Source organism: Pan troglodytes, chromosome 19 (genome assembly GCF_028858775.2).
Source record: "Pan troglodytes isolate AG18354 chromosome 19, NHGRI_mPanTro3-v2.0_pri, whole genome shotgun sequence".
NCBI lineage: Eukaryota > Metazoa > Chordata > Mammalia > Primates > Hominidae > Pan > Pan troglodytes.
In genome coordinates, this window is record NC_072417.2 from 80,755,479 (window position 1) to 80,771,421 (window position 15,943).

A 15,943-nucleotide genomic window follows, 5' to 3' on the forward strand; every position below is an offset into this window, starting at 1 on the left:
GATACAGGGAGACAACCCCACAGGAACATCAGGGAAGGTGATGCAGTCGAGACTTGCTGGTGTCCTGTCCCAGACCATGATGACGTCCATCTGTGCTGCTGCCAAGTTAAACCAGAGTGTTCTGGTTAACCTGGATTTGACCTTGGAGTTCTGGCCTCTGATTTGCCTTCCCTAGGACTCCGTGTGCTCACTCTGCGTACAGATATTCTTGATGCATTTGCTAGTCTGATTTTGGACTTCTAATGTCTTGGTGTTTTTTGTTTGCTTTTTTTTTTTTTTTTTTTTTTCCAGACAGATTCTCATTCTGTCACCCAGGCTGGAGTACAGAGGTGTGATCTTAGCTCACTGCAACCTCTGCCTCCCTGGTTCAAGCAATTATCCTGCCTCAGCCTCCCAAGTGCTGGGACCACAGGCACATGCCACCATAGCCGGCTAATTCTTTGTATTTTTTGTAGAGATGGGGTTTTGTCATGTTGCCCAGGTTGGTCTCGAACTCCTGAGCTCAAGCAATCTGCCTGCCTCAGCCTCCCAAAGTGTTGGGATTATAGGTGTGAGCCACCACACCTGGGCTTTATTTATATTTATTTAATTACATTTAAAATTTTTAAAGAATTGATGCTACAATTCACAAATTTCTTCTTCTTCAGGGAAACCTCAGTTCTGAAGACTTTTCAACTGATTGAATGAGGTCCAACCAGATTATTATTTTTAGGGGAAAGGGAGTAGCACAGGGTCTCACTCTGTCACCCAGGCTGGAGTGCAGTGGCGCCATCTCAGCTCACTTCAACCTCTGCCTCCCAGGCTCAAGTGATTCTCCCACCTCAGCCTCCCAAGTAGCTGGGACTACAGGCACACGCCACCACACCCGGCTAATTTTTGTATTTTTTTTTGGTAGAGATGGGAGTGTGCCATGTTGCCCAGGTTGGTCTCAAACTCCTGGGCTCAAGCAATCCTCCTGCCTTGGCCTCCCAAAGTGCTGGGATTATAGGTGTGACCCACCTCGCCCTGCCTCCACCCAGATTATTGAGGATAATTTCCTTTACTTAAACTCAATTGATAGTAGATGCTAATCACATCTACAAAATACCTTCTAGGCCAGACACAGTGGCTCACGCCTGTAATCCCAGCACTTTGGGAGGTGGGTGGATCACTTGAGGTCAGGAGTTCGAGACCAGCCTGGCCAACATAGTGAAACACCGTATCTAGTAAAAATAAAAAATTAGCTGGATGTGGTGGCATGCACCTGTAGTCTCAGCTACTCAGGAGACTGAGGCAGGAGAATCACTTGAACCCAGGAGGCAGAGGTTGCAGTGATCACACCACTGTACTCCAGCCTGGGCGACAGAGTGAGACTCTGTCTCAAAAAAAAAAACCAAAAAAACCAAACTTCTAGCAACACCTAGATTAGTTTTGACTGAATAATGAGGTACTATAGCATCGCCAACATGGCAGAGGGCACTGGGCACCACCCATGTTGATGAACAGAAGGCCAAAGCAGCACTCCATTCTCTGGCAAACTCAATGGGCTGAAGCCATGCTATCTTCCCTGGTGTGTTCTCATAGAAGCGGGAAGCAAGGCCACTCTCCCGACTTTACCAACATCCTTTTCCACATGGACAAAGTGAAAGGGAAAATCATTGCTTCTGGGCCTATATCTTATAAAGTTCAAATTGAAAACAGCTCTAGTCAAATGCAGTGGCTCACGCCTATAATCCCAGCACTTTGGGAGGCCAAGGCAGGAGGATTGCTTATGCCAGGAGTTTGAGACCAGCCTGGGCAACATGTCAAGACCATGTCTCTATAAAAAAAATTCAAATATTAGTGAGGTGGGGTGGTGCAAGCCTGTAGTCCCAGCTATTTAGGGGGCTAAGGCAGGAGGATCACTTGACACCAGAAGGTGGAGGCTGCAGTGAGCTCCGATCATACCACTATACTGCAGCCTGGGCAACAGAGTGAGACCTGTCTCTAAAAAAAGTTATATATGTAAAAAGAAGAAAGCGTTCTAGATTTTATTCATATTTAGCTTAGGGACTGAGACAGCTCAGGCCAGGGACATTGTGTTCCAGATGGCTGGGTTAGCAACTAGACCAGTAGGCCAGGCATGGTGGCTCACACCTGTAATCCCAGCACTTTGGGAGGCCAAGGTGGGCGGATCACTTCAGGTCAGGAGTTCGAGACTAGCCTGGCCAACATGGTGAAACCCCGTCTCTACTAAAAATACAAAAATTAGCCAGCCATGGTGGCCAGCGCCTGTAATCCCAGCTATTCAGAAGGCTGAGGCGGGATAATTACTTGAACCCGGGAGGCAGAGGTTGCAGTGAGCCGAGATCGTGCTACTGCACTCCAGCCTGGGTAACAAAGCAAGACTCCATCTCAAAAAAAAAAAAAAAAGAAAAAGAAACGGCTGGGCGCGGTGGCTCATGCCTGTAATCCCAGCACTTTGGGAGGCTGAGGCCGGTGGATCACGAGGTCCGGAAATCGAGACCATCCTGGCTAACACGGTGACACTCCGTCTCTACTAAAAATGCAAAAACTTAGCCGGGCGTGGCGGCGGGCGCCTGTGATTCCAGCTACTCGGGAGGCTGAGGCAGGAGAACGGCGTGAACCCCGTAGGCGGAGCTTGCAGTGAGTCGCGATCACGCCACTGCACTCCAGCCTGGGCGACAGAGCCAGACTCCGTCTCAAAAAAAAAAAAAAAAAAGAAAAGAAAAAGAAACTAAACTGGTAAGAGGGACAGGCACCACCCCAATACTCCATCACCTGGGGCTTATTATTTTGCCAAATTTGTCTGCCTGAAGCCGTCTTCCCTTAGGATGCATTATTTCCCAGTGGCTTACACCCATAATCCTAGCACTTGGGGAGGATGAAGAGGGTGGATCACTTGAGGCCAGGAGTTCGAGACCAGCCTGGGCAACACAGTGAGACGCCCCCCATCTCTACGAAAAAATACAGAAAATTAGCTGGGCATGGTGGTGGTACACACCTATAGTCCCAGCTACTTGGAAGGCTAAAGTTGAAGGATAGGCTGAGCCTGGGAGATTGAGGCTGCCAGTGAGCTGTCATTGCACCTCTGCACTCCAACCTTGGCAACAGAGTGAGACCTTGGCTCAAAGTAAATAAATAAAGATGTATAATTAAGAGCTTGTGAACAGATACATCTCTCACATATAATTATTTGTTTTTCTGAAAGGAAGTCCAAGAAACTGTTTGCCTTTAAAAAAAGGGAAAGGTCATATGGACAAAAGATTTTACTTTTCTTTTTTTTCTTTCTTTTTTTTTTTTGTTTTTAGACGGAGTCTTGCTCTGTCTCCAGGCTGGAATGCAGTGGCGCGATCTCAGCTCACTGCAACCTCCAGCTCCGTGATTGAAGCAATTCTCCTGCCTCAGCTTCCCAAGTAGCTGGGATTACAGGCATGCTCCACCACGCCCAGCTAATTTTTGTATTTTTAGTAGAGATGGGGTTTCACCATGTTGGCCAGGATGGTCTTGATCTCCTGACCTCGTGATCCGCCTGCCTCGACTTCCCAAAGTGCTGGGATTAAAGGCATGAGCCATCATGCCCGGCCAAGATTTTTTCACTTAGCTTTTATTTGTAATTTTGGATTTCCAAATCTATCTATCTATCTATAAATATATATATATATATATATATATATAGAATTTTGTCAAGTATCAACCAAGATGCCCTAACATAATTTAACATAGTTTAATTAATTTCACATATCTAACTCACTTTATTTTACTTATGTATCTGTTTCTGTGACTGTCCCTCTGTCATCCAGGCTGGAGTGCAGTGGCGTGATCTCGGCTCACTGCAACCTCCGCCTCCTAGGTTCGAGCAATTCTCCTGCCTCAGACTTCCAGATAGCTGGGATTACAGGTGCACCCCACCATGCCCGGCTAATTTTTTTAAATTATTTTTGGTAGATACCAGGTTTCACCATGTTGGCCAAGCTGGTCTTAAGTGATCCATTCTCATTGGCCTCCCAAAGTGCTGGGATTACAGGCGTGAGCCACCACGTCCAGCCCACTTAACTCACTTTAATTTAGTACTTAACTATATTTGAAATGCTTGTGATAACTCTCCATGAAGGAAAAGTAAGATATGTAAGAATTGGAAGGAAAAAAGTACATATATCACTTTTGGCAGTCAATATATTTATATTCTGGAAAATCAAGCTAAAAATGACTTGAGTTTGCCATGGGATTAGCAAGATTTCAGGTTGTAAGAGTCAACTGAATTAATACAAACTAGACTGAGCATGGTGACTCATGCCTATAACCCCAGCACCTTGGGAAGCTGAGGCTTTTTTTTTCTTTTCTTTTCTTTTTTTGAGGCGGAGTCTCGCTCTATCACCCATGCTGGAGTGCAGTGGCGTGATCTCAGCTGACTACAACCTCTGTCTGCCTCCTGGGTTCAAGCAACTCTCCTGCCTCAGCCTCCTGAGTAGCTGGGATACAGATGCATGACACCATACCTGGCTAATTTTTTTTTTTTGAGTCGGAAATTCGCTCTTGTTGCCCAGGCTGGAGTGCAATGGCGTGATCTCGGCTCGCTGCAACCTCTGCCTCCCAGGTTCAAGTGATTCTCCTGCCTTGGCCTCCCAAGTAGCTGGGATTACAGGCATGCACCACTGCGTCTGGCTAATTTTGTATCTTTAGTAGAGATGGGGTTTCTCCATGTTGGCCAGGCTGGTCTCCAACTTGAACTCGTAATCCGCCTGCCTCGGCCTCCCAAAGTGCTGGGATTACAGGCATGAGCCACTGCACCTGGCCTATATATATATTTTACTAATATATGTATATGTATATAGGTGTATATATAGTATATATATGTGTATATATACTAGTAACAGTATATATATACACATTTTCACTACACTAGTCAAAGTATACACACACACACACTTAGCAGTATATATTATATATATATTCCAGTATATATATCTACATGTAAAAGATATATAGATATATATAGATACATAAAATATATATGGATACATACACTGGAAAAGTCAGTGAGGAGAAAACGATCCATTGACAATACTAAATAAAAACCAAACCAACCAGGAAACATTTAGGAACTAGCTTCACTTTTGACATGTAACCGGAACAACACAGTAAAGGTTGTTGCCTGGGAATTAGAAGTGAAACACCACGCCCAAATGGCTCAAGCTGGTGGCCAGAGATAAGAACTTAAAGGCATCTCTCCCGCCTAGCAGACTGGGCCCCCTGGTTTCCCATCACTTCCTTTAAACAGACTACTCAGGCATTTGCCCACAAACTTAAAGGGGCTTTAAGTTCAACTTTAAGTGACACCCTATTTGTTGCAGGTGGTAAACGATTTTACCAAGACAGCTGTAGGTAAAGAAAGGCAGATTTAACCACTCTTCCTCTTTCCCTAAGCGGCCTGAGGTAATCTGTGAAAATGGTTCGCTATTCATTTGACCTAGAGAACCCCACAAAATCATGCAAATCAAGAGGTTCAAATCTTCGTGTTCACTTTAAGAACACTCATGAAACTGCAGGCCATCAAGCGTATGCATATACAAAAAGCCACAAAGTATCTGAAAGATGTCACTTTACAGAAACAGTGCATACCATTCCAACGTTACAATGGTGGAGTTGGCAGGGGTGCCCAGGCCAAGCAGTGGGGCTGGGCACAAGGTCGGTGGCCCAAAAAGAGTGCTGACTTTTTGCTGCACATGCTTAAAAATGCAGAATTTAAGGGTTTAGATATAGATTCTCTGGTCATTGAGCATATCCAAGTGAACAAAGCACCTAAGAAGGGCTGCCGGACCTACAGAGTTCATGGTTGGATTAACCCATGCATGAGCTCTCCCCGCCACACTGAGATTATCCTTACTGAAAAGGAACAGATTGTTCCTAAACCAGAAGATGAGGTTGCCCAGAAGAAGAAGATATCCCAGAAGAAACTGAAGAAACAAAAACTAATGACACAGGACTACATTCAGCATTAAAATAAATGCAATTAAAAGTTTAAAAAAAAAAGGCAGATTTACTAGAGAAAGTGTGAAAATATGTTGCAAGGGTGCGATGGGCAGCACAGCAGAGAAGGGGCTGTCAGCCAAGGGGCAGGGGCTAGAGGGAGGTTTTATAGGGTCTTGCAGGAGGGGGCTACATGCAGAACAAGGTTGTAATCCTGGGGCTACGTGCCAAACAGGTCATTGTGCCCACAAGTTTGTGATTAGCACTTTCTCAGAACAAGTGTTCGTTTTTCTCCCCCACCTGAGACCCTGTCCTCATTTCGCTTACTTCTCAGGACTCCACACTATTCTCTTATACGTACCACTAGTTGCTTCTCTCACTCTCTGCCTCTTAATTTCTGCCTTGCCTGACCTGAGGACAGAGGATGATACTCCTGACTCATGGCGCCCTCCCTGCCCAGGATGTGTAAGTAATAAACCTTTGATCATATTTCCTACTGTGGTGGATTGAATGGGTGCCTTTCATCTGAAGAACCAGGGGCTACCTAGGTTTTCCAGGGACACTGGGAAGAACACAAGGCTGGGCTCCCAGCATCAAAGCGATGGTTAGACAATCATAAACTGAACACAGACCAGACAACAGCCACGGGAGCGTCTGCCAGGATAAACACCTTTCCCATGTGAAGGAGCCCCTGGGCACAGGTTGGGCAGCTAAGCATTAGACCTTCCACCACGTTAAAGAAGTACCCCATGAGAGACGCACTGTAGACACCCATGCCCAGCTCCCTTCATTTCCCATTAGGGCAGGGCTGCTAGCTGCTCTGGTACTGAAACCCCAGTTTAGCTAGGGGCTCTCAAAACAGACACATAAGAGCCATTCAATAAAAATAAATGTTTCTTGGCCAGGTGCAGAGACTCACGCCTGTAATATCAGCACTTTGAGAGGCCAAGATGGGCGGATCATGTGAGGCCAGGAGTTTGAGACCAGCCTGGCCAACATGGTGAAACCCTGTCTCTACTAAAAATCCAAAAATTAGCTGGGCGTGGTGGTGCACGCCTGTAATCTCAGCTACTCAGGAGACTGAGGCATGAGAATCGCTTGGACCCGGGAGGCAGAGGTTGCAGTGAGCCAAGATGGCCCCACTGCACTCCAGCCTGGGCAACAGATCAAGACTCTGTCTCAATAAAAAAGAGAGAGAAGAAATGTTTCTCAAAAGAGGAATAACATAGCCATTCTAAAACAATACTGACTTGGAAGAATGGTGTGTGATTGAGACCTTAATTCTTGAAATAATATAGGGCCACATTGTTTTCATCCTTTTTAATTAATTAATTAATTAATTGTTTTTCTGAGACAGAGTGTCTGTCGCCAGGGCTAGAGTGCAGTGGCGCGATCTCGGCTCACTGCAACCTCCACCTGCTGGTTTCAAGCGATTCTTCTGCCTCAGTCTCCCAAGTAGCTGGGATTACAGGTGCCTGCCACTATGCCCAGCTAATTTTTTTGTATTTTTAGTAGAGACGGGGTTTCGCCATGTTGGCCAGGCTGGTCTCGAACTCCTGACCTCATGATTCACCTGCCTCAGCCTCCCAAAGTGCTGGGATTACAAATGTGAGACACCATGCCTGCCGTTTTCACACTTTTCTTAAAGTGGCAGAAGCTTTCTTCATGTGAAGTTCTTCCTATTCAGAGGCTTTATATATAGGACAGATACTATTCTATATATAAAAATACAATTGCTTTTGTGCAAATTAAAAGAAAATGGTATGTATACATAAACACATTTGTTGATATATGACAGGAAAGTTTCTGGAGGGATACATAAGCCATTGTTAGTTTTATTTTATACCTTTGTGTACTGTTTAAATTATTTTACCCTTAGTATACCAGAAAAAGTCATCACTGTTGATCATCTGGGGCCAATAGAACCTTCAAATTTTAAAAATATTTCCTGTAAAGCAATTTATAATAGTAGGAATAAGGGATAGTGAAAAACAACTTTATTAGAAACTTTAACAAGAATGCTTTATCTCACTACTGGGTCAGTATATAAACATGGTGTTATTTTTCCTATGTTAAAACCTCTCTCTTGATCCATCCCACAAGCCCCTCCTATTTCTGCCCCATTTCTCTGCTTTTATTTTTATTTATTTATTTATTTATTTATTTATTTATTTTTTTGTGAGAGGGGTTCTTGCTCTGTCACCCAGGCTGGAGTGCAGTGGTGTGATCATAGCTTGCTACAATCTCCATGTCCTCGGTTTAAGTGATCCTCCCACTTCAGCCTCCCAAATAGGTGGGACTACAAGTGCATGCCACCCCATGCTTGGGTAATTAAAAAAAAAAAAAGTAGGCTGGGCACTCATCCCTGTAATCCCAGCACTTTGGGAGCCCAAGGCGGGCAGATCTCTTGAGTTCAGGAGTTCGAGAACAGCCTGGCCAACATGGTGAAACCCCACCTTTACTAAAAGTATAAAAATCAGCCAGGCATGGTGGGACACAACTGTAATCTCAGCTACTTGGGAGGCTGAGGCACGAGGCGGAGGTTGCAGTGAGCCCAGATTGCGCCACTGCACTCCAGCCTGGGCAACAGAGTGAGACTCCATCTAAAAAAAAAAAAAAAATTATAGAGATAGGGTCTCACTATGTTTCCCAGGCTGGTCTGTTACTCCTGAACTCATGGGACCCTCCACCTTGTACTCTCAATCTCTGCTCCTCTTGAGAACAAAATCCCTTGAGAGAATTGTCAATACTCCCTCTTTCAATTTGTCTCCCTCATTCTCTCCTAAACCCCCTGTAATTAGGCTTTGAGTTCCCACCACGCTTCTGAAACTGCCCTTGTTCCAGTTGCCAAGGACTTTCATGTTGCTGATCCAATGGTCGTCTCAGTCTTTACTTGTCTTGAACTGTTGGTGGTATTTGACATGGTCGATCATTTTCTCCACCTATTTTCTTCATTTGGCTCCTCCAGTTCTATTTCTCGCTAGTTTTCCTCCTACCTTGCTGGCCCCTCATTGTCAGTTTCTTTGGCTGATTTCTCTTCATCTCCCAAACAGTGAATGTTGAAGAATGCTGGGGTGTGGTCCTCGAACCTCTCCTCCATCTATAGTCACTTGCTTGTGATCTCATGCAGTTTCTTGGGTTTAAATATTATCTATGTGCTAACTCTCAAACTTAATTTTCCAACCTGGATCATCCCCACTGGATTCCAGGTTTGTATACCCAGCTGCCCTCTTGAACATCTTTTTTTTTTTTTTTTTTTTGAGATAAGGTCTGGCTCTGTCACTCAGGCTGGAGTACAGTGGTGCAATTACAGCTCCCTGCAACCTCTGCCTCCTGGGCTCAACCTCCACCTCCCACCTCAGCCTCCTGAGTAGGTGGGATTACAAACATGTACCACTATGCCTGGATAATTTTTGTATTTTTTTTGTAGAGCTAGGGGTCTCACCTTATTGCCCAAGCTGCTCTTTAACTCCTGGGATCCAGTGATTTTTTTCACCTCAGTCTGCCAAAGTGCTGGGATTACAGGCGTGAGCCACTGCACCTGTCCTGAATATCTACTAGGTGTCTCAAGCCTAACAAGTCTACAATTAAACTCTGATCTTCCCCAACCTGTTCCTCCCTTAGTCTTCCCTGCATCAGCTAATGACAATTCTCCTTCCAGTTGCTCAGGCTAAAACTCTGGAGTCATCCTTAATGACTCTTTTGCACATGCTCTGCATTTTGTCCGACTGCAAATTCCATCATCTCTATCTTCAAAATATCCAGAATCTGACTCCATTTTGCTGCTTCCACTGCTAGCCTCCAGGCCCACGATGCTGGCCACTATTTTTCACTTGGAAAATTGCAGTAGCCTCTTTTATTCCCCCTTTTTAAAAAAACTTTTTATTTTTATTATTATTTTTTTGAGACAGAGTTTTGCTCTGTTACCCCAGGCTGTAGTACAATGGCGTGATCTTGGCTTACTGTAACCTCCGCCTCCCAGGTTCAAGCAATTCTCATGCCTCAGCCACCCAAGTTGCTGGGATTACAGGTGCCTGCTACCATGCCTGGCCTAATTTTTATATTTTTAGTAGAGATGGGGTTTCACCATGTTGGCCGGGCCAGTCTTGAACTCCTGACCTCAAATGATCTGCCCGCCTTGGCCTCCCGAAGTGCTGGGATTACAGATGTTAGTCACCACACCGAGCCTCTACATACATTAGCTCCTTTAATCCTCATTTAAAAATTCTTGTGGTAGATATGAAGAGTCTTCAAAAAATTCACTAAAAATGCACATAATGAATGAAAATACTGTGCATGGATTATTTTTTGCACAGTTTATTTTTTGTACCAAAATAAACGCATACTAATTTGTCATAACCTTTCACATCAAGATCTGGTTTGAGGCACTAAGGATAAGACATTGTTTGAAAAGAGCCCCTGTCAAAGCAACATGAATTCTGCTAAAAAAACACTTTTTTTAAAAAAAAATAGGGCCTTACTCTGTTGCCCAGGCTGGAGTACAGTGGCATGATCACACCTCACTGCAGCCTTGACCTCCTCCGCTCAAGTAATCCTCCCACCTCAGCCTCCCAAGTAGCTGGGGCTACAGGCGTGCACCACCACACCTGACTAATTTTTTTGGGAGAAGGGGGGATGGAGTTTCACTCTCATTGCCCAGGCTGGAGTGCGATGGCACCATCTCGGCGCACTGCAACCTCTGCCTCCCAGGTTCAAGTGATTCTCCTATTTCAGGCTCCTAAGTAGCTGGGATTACAGGTGCGTGACACCAGGCCTGGCTAATTTTTGTATTGTTAGTTGAGATGGGGTTTCACCATGTTGGTCAGGCTGGTTTCAAACTCCTGACCTCAGGTGATCCACCCACCTCAGCCTCCCAAAGTGCTGGGATTACAGGTGTGAGCCACCATGCCTGGCCAACACCGCAATTTCTTTATCCACTTGTTGACTGATGGACATTTGGGCTGGTTCCACATTTTTGCAATTGTGAATTATGCTGCTATAAACATGCGTGTGCAAGCATCTTTTTCATATAATGACTTATTTTCCTCTGGGTAGATACCCAGTAGTGGGATTGTGGAATCAAATGGTAGATCTACTTTTAGTTCTTTAAAGAATTGCCACACTGTTTTCCATAGCAGTTGTACTAGCTTACATTCCCACCAGCAGTGTAGAAGTGTTCCCTTTTCACTGCATCCATGCCAACATCTATTATTTTTAATTTTTTTGATTATGGCCATTCTTGAGGAGTAAGGTGGTATCACATTCTGGTTTTGATTTGCATTCCCCTGATCATTAGTGATGTTGAGCATTTTTTCATATGTTCGTTGGCCATTTGTATATCTTCTTCTTCTTTTTTTTTTTTTTTGTTTGAGACGGAGTCTCGCTCTGTCGCCCAGGCTGAAGTGCAATGGTACGATCTCCGTTCACTGCAACCTCCGCCTCCCGGGTTCAAGCAATTCTCCTGCCTCAGCCTCCTGAGTAGCTGGGATTACAGGCGCCTGCCACCATGCCTAGCTAATTTTTGTATTTTTAGTAGAGACGGGATTTCACCATGTTGGTCAGGCTGGTCTTGAACCCCTGACCTTGTGATCCACCCACCTCGGCCTCCCAAAGTGCTGGGATTACAGGCGTGAGCCACCGCGCCTGGCTGTATATCTTCTTTTCAGAATTGTCTATTCATGTCCTTAGCCCACTTTTGGATGATGGGATTGCTTTTTTGGCAACGGTTTTTGATGCTCAAGGCATTTTGCTGTTGACTTTCTGGAGAGCCAAAGAACAATAACATCTGCTTATTAGGAGAGTGTTTTAAGGAAGTTAGTCAAAGCTTCTGCAGAAAAATGCCAGCAAAGTTTTACTGGAGAGTTCTTCTCCACCACAGCAATGCTTCTGCTCATTTCTCTCATCAGACAAAGGCGATTTTACAAGAATTTCAATGAGAAATCATTAGGAATGCACCTTTTTTATTTTTTTATTTTTTTTTTGAGATGGAGTCTCACTTTGTCACCCAGGCTGGAGTGCAGTGGTGCGATCTCAGCTCACTGCAATCTCCGTGTCCCAGGTTCAAGTGGTTCTCCTACCTCAGCCTCCCGAGTAGCTGGGATTACAGGCACCTGCCACCACGCCCAGCTAATTTTTTTTTTTTTTTGTATTTTCAGTAGAAACGGAGTTTCACCATGTTGGCCAGGCTGGTCCTGAACTCCTTACCTCAGGTGATCCGCCCGCCTCGGCCTCCCATAGTGTTGGGATTACAGGCATGAGCCACCGCGCCTGGCCTAGAGTGCAACTTACAGTCCTGATTTGGCTCCTTCTGACTTCTTTTTTTTTTTTTTTTTTTTTTTGAGATGGAGTCTCGCTCTGTCGCCCAGGCTGGAGTGCAGTGGCTCACTGCAAGCTCTGCCTCCCGGGTTCAGGCCATTCTCCTGCCTCAGCCTCCCCAGTAGCTGGGACTACAGGTGCCCACCACCACGCCCGGCTAATTTTTTTGTATTTTTAGTAGAGACGGGGTTTCACTGTGTTAGCGAGGATGGTCTCGATCTCCTGACCTCGTGATCCGCCCGCCTCAGCCTCCCAAAGTGCTGGGATTACAGGCGTGAGCCACCGAGCCTGGCCATGCTCCTTCTAACTTCATTTTGTTTCCTAATCTTTTTTTTTTTTTTTTTTTTTGAGACAGAGTTTCACTTTGTCACCCAGACTGGAGTGCAGTGGTGCGATCTCAGCTCACAGCAAACTCCGCCTCCCGGGCTCAAGATATTCTCCTGCATCAGCCTCCCAAGTACCTGGGACTATAGGTGTGCACCACCACACCTGGCTAATTCTGTATTTTTAGTAGATACAGGGTTTCACCATATTGGCCAGGTTGGTTTCACACTCCTGACCTCAAGTGATCCACCTGCCTCGGCCTCCCAAAGTGTGGGGATTACAGGTGTGAGCCACCACGCCCAGCCTGTTTCCTAGTCTTAAAAAAATATTTAAAGGGCATTCATTTTTCTTCAGCTAATAATGTAAAAAAGTCTGCATTGACTGCTGGTTGTGGTGGCTCGCGCCTGTAATTCCAGCACTTTGGGAGGCCAAGGCTGGTGGATCACCTGAGGTCAGGAGTTTGAAACGAACCTTGCCAACATGGTGAAACCCCATCTGTACTAAAAATACAAAAAATTAGCCGGGCATGGTGGTGGGTGCTTGTAATCCCAGCTACTTGAGAGGCTGAGGCAGAAGAATCGCTTGAGCCCAGGAGGCGGAGGTTGCAGTGAGCCGAGATCACAGCGTTGCACTCCAGTCTGGGTGACAGAGTGAGACTCTGCCTCAAAAAAAAAAAAAAAAAAAAAAAAAAAAAAAAAGACTACATTGACATGGTTAAATTCCCAGGCCTCTCAGTTCTTTAGAGATAGACTAAAGGGCTGGTATCATCACTTACAAAAGGGTCTTTTTTTTTTTTTGAGACGCAGTTTCTCTCTTGTTGCCCAGGCTGGAGTGCAGTGGCGTGATCTCAGCTCACTGCAACCTCTGCCTCCCAGGTTCAAGTGATTCTCCTGCCACAGGCTCCCGAGTAGCTGGGATTACAGGCGTCCGCCACCACGCCCGGCTAATTTTTTGTATTTTCAGTAGAGATGGGGTTTCATCATGTTGGCCAGGCTGGTCTTGAACTCCTGACCTCAGGTGATCCACCAACCTCGGCCTCCCAAAGTGCTAGGATTACAGGTGTGAGCCACCACGCCCGCCCCTACAAAAGTGTCTTGAACTTGATGGGGGTTATGTTGAAAAATAAGGTTTATGTTTTTTTTTTAATTTTTAACTTTTAATTCCATTTCCCACAAACTTTTTAAAGTCTTCTCATATTATCTGCCTTTTGGAGATGAGAAACTAAGGCACAGGTGGTTAAGGATGTTGCTCAAGGTTACACAGCTAGTAAAATGCAGACCAGATTTTGGACCCAGGAAATCTGGCTTCAGAGCCTCTGCGCTCAACCTATGTGCTGTACTAACTCTTGTGATGAGAAGGAAATATCAGTTGGGCACGGTGTCTCATGCCCGTAATTCCAGCAATTTGGGAGGCCGAGGTGGGAGGATCTCTTGAGCCCAGGAGTTCAAGACCAGCCTTAGCAACATAGTGACACGCTGTCTCTACACAAAATCAAAAACTGAGGCAGGAGGATTGCTTGAGCCCAGGAGATAGAGGCTGCAATGAGCCATGATCATGCTACTGCACTCCCACCTCGGTGACAGGGCAAGACCTTGCTTCAAAAAAAAAAAAAAAAGAAGTAAATATCTGTTGAAAAAATAAAGACATTGCTGCTACAACCAACCATCAACACAGCCTTTGTGCACATTTCTATGTGATGAATTGTAGCCAATATCAGTTTACTCTTCAACATATATAAAGAATGGGAACAAATAAGACTACTTTTATCTAGACTAATAAAGTCAATATCCTTAACTAATGGTTAGAAAAGATAACCGACCCCAGCTGGCCGCGGTGGCTCACGCCTGTAATCCCAGCACTTTGGGACGCTGAGGCAGCTGGATCACGAGGTCAGGAGATCGAGACCATCCTGGCTAATACGGTGAAACCCCGTCTCTACTAAAAATACACAGAAAATTAGCTGGGCGTGGTGGCGGGCGCCTGTAGTCCCAATTACTCGGGAAGCTGAGGCAGGGGAATGGCGTGAACCTGGGAGGCGGAGCTTGCAGTGAGCCGACATCGCACCACTGCACTCCAGCCTGGGCGACAGAGCAAGACTCTGTCTCAAAAAAAAAGAAAAGATAACCGCCCCCCTCAAAACAAACAAACAAGCAAACAGATAAAAAAACAGAGTATAAACTGTCCATTCAAAAAAGACTCTAGAGGCCGAGATGGGCATTTCACCTGAGGCCAGGAGTTTGAGACCAGCCTGGTCACCGTGGTGAAACCCGGTCTCTACTAAAAACATAAAAATTAGCCAGGCGTGGTGGCACACACCTGTAGTTCCAGCTACACAGAAGGTTGAGGCACAAGAATTGCTTGAACCCGAGAGAGGGAGGCTGCAGTGAGCTATGATTACACCACTGCACTCCAGCCTGGGTGACAGAACGAGACTCTGTCTCAAAAACAAAAACAAAAACAAAAACAAACAAAAACAAACAAACAAAAAACCCAGCAATGTTAAGGTATTGTGCTTAAAAACATAAATTATAAAAACGAAAGCTGGGAAAACAAGTTGCCTTAAAAAATGGCTGTTATTTTAGAGAGCAGTTTAGAAATATGTTTCACAAAATATTAAATATTTTTATCTCTTGACTCATGTATTAGTCAGAACTCCTCTGGTTGCAAGTGACAGAAATCCAACATAGACTATGAAAAAAAAATTACCTTAAAGAATTAATTGATCCTGGGCTGGGTGCCATGGTTCATGTCTGTAATCCCAGCATTTTGGGAGGCTGAGGTGGGTGGATCATTTGAGGTCAAGAGTTCAAGACCAGACTGGCCAACATGGTGAAGCCCCGTCTCTACTAAAAATACCAAAAAAAAAATCAGCTGGGCGTGGTGGTGCACACCTGTAGTCCCAACTACTCGGGAGGCTGAGACAGGAGAATCGCTTAAGCTCCAAGGCAGAGGTTGCAGTGAGCTGAGATTGCGCCACTGCACAACTCCTCCTTACAGAGGGAGACTCTGTAAAAAAAATAAAATAAGAATAAGAATTGATCCTGGATCCAGGAGCTCAAAGCATGTGCCCAAGAAACTGAGGTTCTTGGCTCTCCCTGCCTCTGACTTGGTTTCCAGCAGGCATCCTCCCTCTCTTTGCTGGGGAAGACGCCCTGCCAGCTCCATGGCAACAGGAGCTGCATAGCTCTAGTCCTCAGAAGTCTCCCCGAGTCCACAGCCATCCAACAATCCCCTCAAAAGACTCTGAATAGAGGCCAGGTGTGGTAGCGCATGCCTGTAATCCCAGCACTTTGGGAGGCCAAGCCGGGTGAATCACTTGAGGTCAGGAGTTCAAGATCAGCCTGACTAACATGGT

General features: G+C 45.3%; 1 pseudogene; it reads left to right on the forward strand.

Annotated features, from left to right (window-relative positions):
• Positions 1-5,418: 5,418 nt before the first annotated feature.
• Positions 5,419-6,279, forward strand: LOC468304 (large ribosomal subunit protein uL22-like; annotated as a pseudogene).
• The last annotated feature ends 9,664 nt before the right edge of the window (positions 6,280-15,943 follow it).